Source organism: Podarcis muralis, chromosome 2, assembly GCF_964188315.1.
Source record: "Podarcis muralis chromosome 2, rPodMur119.hap1.1, whole genome shotgun sequence".
NCBI lineage: Eukaryota > Metazoa > Chordata > Lepidosauria > Squamata > Lacertidae > Podarcis > Podarcis muralis.
This window is the reverse complement of record NC_135656.1, coordinates 58,309,632-58,316,099: the sequence shown is the minus strand read 5'-3', so window position 1 is coordinate 58,316,099 and position 6,468 is coordinate 58,309,632.

Sequence of the window (6,468 nt, the reverse complement as noted above, 5' to 3'; positions counted from 1 at the left end):
CAGATGAATCTCTTTTGAGTGAAGGCCACCATTTTGTGAGATTTGTGGGGGTTTTAAGTTGCTCAGCACACAGAGCAGGATAAGCTCAATGACCACAGTACAGATGTGCTTCAAGTTCTCAAGATCCTTTGTATAGCCCTAGGTAAAAGATAAAGGTAAAGGACCCCATGACGGTTAAGTCCAGTCAAAGGCAACTATGGGGTGTGGAGTTCATCTCACTTTCAGGCCGATGGAGCCGGCATTTGTCCACAGACAGCTTTCCAGGTCATGTGGCCAGCATGACTAAACCGCTTCTGGCGCAACGGGACACCATGATGGAAGCCAGAGGACATGGAAATGTTTACCTTCCTGCCACAGCCATACCTATTTATCTACTTGCACTGGTGTGCTTTCAAATTGCTAGGTTGGCAGGAGCTGGGACAGAGCAACGGGAGCTCACCCCGTCGTGGGGATTTGAACTGCCGACCTTCTGATTGGCAAGCCCAAGAGGCTCAGTGGTTTAGACCACAGCCATAACTAGTGTGACATAATACCTAACTATGCATTACAAATGTATTAATTTTGCAGAAAACAATTATGCTTGCAACCCAGTCAGCGTTATGCACTTATATGTCTCATTGATTACAAGGAGAGAAATTTAAGCATACCTTCAGCTCTTCCACTGAAATCAGTGGAAATTCAAGTGTTTAACTTTGAGCGTGCCTTGTCCTTTGTGTAAGAAGAGTTATTAAAGGCTAACTTGATTGTCTTTCAGCCACAAACTCTGAAAAGCCTTAATCAATCATGTTGGTTTCGGTGCAACTCAATGCTTGTTAGTCCCCAAGCCTCAATTGAGGCTGCTGAAACATTGTACACAGTATATACCATGGTGACAATCGCAATATGTTACAGTTCAGATTCCCTTCCTTAAGTTATATGATGTTAATTGTGAGTAAACACTCATAAATAATAAGAAACAAGCATTATTATGGCTAAACATTACATCTGTTCTATGGCTGCTGGTGGACAAAACAGCAATATGTGAACTGCAGCAAAAAATAGTATGAAAGGAAAATGGTCTGTTGCGAAATATAGCCAAAGTTATAACAACAAAAATTATTTAGAATGCTGAGGTTTAGATTTTTAGGTTCCGGTTTTCCAGTTTGGATACACTGATTAGTTTCTCAGATTCCAGTATTGTGAGAAGTAAATGGGGTTTTGAAATTCTCTTTCAGAAGGAGTAATAAACAGATTTTAGATTCAGGTAGATAGCCGTGTTGCTCTGAAGCAGTCAAAATTAAAAAATTAGGTCTCTAAGATGCTACTGAACCATTTTTTAAAAAAATATATATACATATTTTAGATTACTGGATCCTGGAAGCCTGGCAGGTGAGTGTGACTGCCAAGAAGGGGTCGTTGGAGCAACAAGAGGGAGGTGTCAGCATGCTTTGGAAAAACTCAGAAATTTGCAGTTTGCAGAAATTAAAGAAAAAATGTTTAGGAATGTAAAGGGGAAGAGAAGCCTGATGAAGCCTGAGCAAGCTCAACAGCCACCCAGGTTGTCAAAGGATTGCTCAGGGAGGAAACATGTAAAACTAGGGGTGAGAAATGGCTGGAAGTAAACTGGTTGGCTGGAGCACTGAACAACAGCACTTCACACTGCAATATTTTGTTGCAGCTATCTCTTATCATTGCAGAACTGTTTGAAGATACAGGGAAGCATCTAAGATTCCGGAGTACTTTTCCCTTTGAAACTTGGCAGGACTTAGTTTGGCCAGTTTGTAGTAGAAGGCTGCTTTTCACTCCTTCAAAGAATGCTGTGTACATTTCAAACATTTAAAGCAAATGACTTGCCCCAAAGAATCCTGGGAACTGTGTTAAGGATGTTGATAATCATGGCTCTGTGAGGAGTAAACTACAATTTCCAGAATTCTTTGGGGGAACTTGTGTGTTTGTTATTTTTATTCATATAAAAAGTTATATTTATATATTTATTCAACAAAAATTATATACTGTTTGACTGTAAGAAAACTTTTAAATGGTTTACAAACATATAAAATAAAACATTAAGATTGTAAATTAAAAACAGGTGTAAACAGCTAAAAACAGTTTAAAACCTGCTTTAAATGTATGGTGTGTACACAGAATGCGGCAAGAATGTAACTGGTGTGAAGGTTAAATTTGATATGCAACATACAGGAGAGCTACACATTTGCCACCCTGAGTTTCCCAGACAGGGCAGTCTAGTATCCAGATAAATAATAGTTCTCATATGAGTACAGTGGTACCTTGGTTTACAATCATAATCCGTTCCAGAGGTCCGTTTGTAAACCAAAACAGGTTGAAACCCAAGGTGCGCTTTCGCCAATGGGGCCTCCAAAAAAAATTTGTTCGTAATCCAAAAAAATGGTTTGGAATCCAAAAAAAGGTTGCAATCTGGGACACGCACTTCCAGGTTTGACATGTTTGTAATCCAAAACGTATGGAAACCAAGGTACCACTGTACTATAATACTATTTTAATTTTGATAGTTCAACCCTTGACTTATCTTTCAATTGTATGAGAAATAATACTAATGAAGAAGTATTAGAAATATTAACGCCCAAGCTCTCTTATCCTTTCCTGAGAGTTTTCCCAATCCAATAGCACTTTGTCATTACTACAAAAAATAGTTGGGGAAGGTGCAGATTATCAAGGATTTTTCAGCCATCAATTTGGATACATTTTATGTGCCGAGCCACCATGTGGTTCAAACCCAACCTGAGAGAGAAGCATAGAAATGCTCCTCGCAGCCTTGTTAATGCCAGCAAAGCCCCTTTTATTACATAATTCTGCAGTCGGTCTGTATTTTTAATGTCATTAATTTTCATCCTGATAATTGGAAGCAGCTTCCCCCTTTGCTTTATTAAGGTTTAATGAGCTACATAGCTCCCTGCCTCCCACTGAGGTAAGGCTTAAGGTTGCTTTGCACTCCAAGAAACAGCAGCACTCCCCCCCTTGGTCCCATTTTGTGCTCTGTAGCAATAGAGAGTCGTCCATTTATTGTCTTTCAACTGAAGGGTATCCTTGATCAAAAGCAGAGGTTTATTGGGCTGGTGATAGTACTGATGCAACTTTACGGGCAGAGTACTAGCATACAAGAAGCATCAGAACGCAGCACTTTGGGTCTTCCATTTTATAATACACCATAAGCATCCCGATAGCAATGCCACAGGCTGCGGCCTAAGCCCCTTGAAATTGTTTCCTCTGGAATAATACCCGTACGAGTTCGGCGAACACCATTTTGTTCCCCTGAATCATTTCATATTGGTGTCCATTTAATAAGGAACTTTTAGAAGCAGAAATTGCTACGTTTGTTTTCACTCTCTTACACACGTTCACCAAGAACATTAAAAACTATTACTGACTTACCTGTGGCCTTCCAGGTGCTGTTGGACTCCATTATTATGCTTGCTGGGTGTTGGGGGTGCCACAGATTAGTCACACCTGTATTGTAGAAATTCAGGTTTCCCAAAATGGGGCCTGCTCCCAATGCAGGAAGTGAGGGAACCAGTCTGTTCCCAGATGGCTGTGCTGCCAAGGCATGGACCTGAGCTACCCGTTGGGAGCCAATCAACTTGATTGGCTTCTGCAGGTGGGGCACTAGCCAGAGGGAAGACTAACTTCTCTCTGCACTGTGGCTACAAAGGAGTACCTAGACAACCTCATCACCAGTGCTCCTGCCACTACTGATAAGCCCACACATCCTTCCTTGGATGTGTTGTGCAGAGGAAAACTTAAACATGAGTTCCCAAAAAATAGACCAGAGGCAATTGTATCCAATTGCCAGTAGTTTACTGCTACTGCTACAGCAGACTTAACTTAAACTTAACAATAACTTATAATAAGATTAAACCTTAACACTAAAGCATACTATGTACAGAACACCACACCAGAACAAAGAGATAGAAAGAGAAAGTGAGTGAAACCCAGGCTCCTTCTGGCCTGACTATTATAGTCAGCATGACCTTGACAGAAAGGGTAACAGAACTAGTTTAAACCAGCTGTACTCAGCTTCCCAGAAGGAATAACCCAAAGATCAGAAACTTTCTGCCTGTTTCTTTTGCACAGAAAGAAATCTTCCAGAACCCACTTGAACTAAGTAGAACAGGAAAGATCTCTACACATCAGATCAATACTTCCTGTAGTAAGAAATGCAAACTGACAGGATGGACATTGGTTGCTGGTTAACAGGGCCAGGAATAACCTTTAGGCATTGTCCAAACTGGCCAGGGATTATGAAGTTTTCCAAGTCTACAGAACAAGACTGCATTTGACAGACTGTTCACAATGTACATGCTTGTCATAATGTTCCTATAGCAAGGCAGGGCACTGAGTACAACCCATAGCTCTTTTATTTCCAAACAGGGACTGGGGACAATAATAGTCTTTTGTGGATCCTCACTAAGTATGGGAATACTTCCACCATTTCCTGGAAATGGTATGATGAAAATGGAGAAAGTCCTATCAGTATTTTTAAACTAGCAAAATTAGTACCGGGCCAAAAATAAAATTGAGACACGACACCAATCCAAGTCAATGATGCAGTTGATGATATCAGCCTATGATACAGTTCTTTATCTACCCAGCTTCAGGTTTCAGGAATATGGAATCAAACAGATGTCGCAGCAGAAGTAGCTCAATGTATTCCATTTCTCAAACCTTCAATTTAGCAACAAGCCAGTTTCCAACATCTGTTTTCCCTATTTTCTCTTTGTATAGCAGTGAAAAATAGCAAGCTGTTCACTTGCAAATATACCAGATTGACCAGAAAAATAAAGATGGCTACAATAATGCTAATCGCATGTTTCCAGGGCAAATTCATGGTTCTGTTTCTAAACTATAAAAATCTGAATGGTGTGATCTCAGAACATTTCTGGGAATTTCTCTCCCTGCAGTTCTTCCACTTCATTCAGAAAAACTACTTCTTCAGATACTACCACTATCAGCTGTGGGCAGGCGCTCCATCTATGTGGGGCTGAGGGCCGAGCCCCCCCCCCCCCCCAAAAAAAAAATTCAATGAGGGAGCCGGGCCCCCTCAATATTCTGCAGCCAGGCAGACCCCATTGGGCTTCTTCCTGCCATGTGACATTACACACCCACGCCTGGCCCCCACAGTGTTCAGCTGAACCCAGAGCACCTGGCTGTTGGGGCATCCTTAACTAGGAAAAGAGTTTGTTCTGTCATGGCACCAACCTCCCCCTGCCTCCTGCCTCAAACTCATCAGGTTCATTCTCTCAAAAGCTTTAAAGGTAAAGGGACCCCTGACCATTAGGTCCAGTCGCAGGCGACTGTGGGGTTGGGGCACTCATCTTGCTTTATTGGCCGAGGAAGCCAGCATACAGCTTCCGGGTCATGTGGCCAGCATGACTAAGCCGCTTCTGGCGAACCAGAGCAGTGCACGGAAACGTTGTTTACCTTCCTGCTGGAGTGGTACCTATTTATCTACTTGCACTTTGACGTGCTTTTGAACTGCTAGGTTGGCAGGAGCAGGGACCAAGCAATGGGAGCTCACCCTGTCGTGGGGATTCGAACTGCCGACCTTCTGATCGGCAAGCCCTGGGCTCTGTGGTTTAACCCACAGCGCCACCTTCGTCTCTCCTCAAGAGCTTTAGGTGACTGATTAAAGCTTTTCTCTTCTTCCACGCTTTCTGTTAACTTTGAATGCAAAGCTTGTTGTATGCTGCTGGCATGTTTTTAGGTATAAGAATTTTAAAAGATGGTTGCTTCTGTGATTGATTGGATTACTTTATCTCCTTCCAAAAGTCAGTGCTGGAAGCATTTGACTGGATGCTGTGAGGCACTAGATGGACCATTCAACTGATCCAGCAGGGCTCTTCTGTTCTTATCTGTTTTATTTTAGTTGTATAATGTTTGCATATGTTTGCTGTTATTCTCCTGGAGTGGTCATTTGGCAGAATAGCACAATATCATTAACGAAAACCTACACCAGAACACTCAACCAAAGCAGGCAAGACAAAGTCTCAAAACTGAGCACCTCCTTATAATTCTCATCCCTACCTATCCACGACATGAGCATTGTCTTGATATAAATTTACTGTTTGGTCAATCAGAGAGCACGCCAAAGAATCGGTATTGGGCCTTACTACTGGTGTAAACTTGAAATGCAATACAGCAGCACCAGTTAGCCACAGGACACTAGATTTGGTGAGCCAACAATCTCCTTTTATATACTATATAAACTATTGAGGGATTGTTTAATTATTTCTAAGCCAAATACTACATTTTTAAAACAATGAGGTATTTATTTAGCTTTTAATATATTTAAATATAATTCTGAATGCAATTTTAAAATGTAAATGTACTTCAAATGTAATTTAGCTTAGGCAATAATTGAAAAGTGAGTTACCATGGCTATTTAAGATAAGATCATAAACACACATACTTTTTAATAACTGAGGTAATGAATATGTTTAGCGAAAGTGCAGA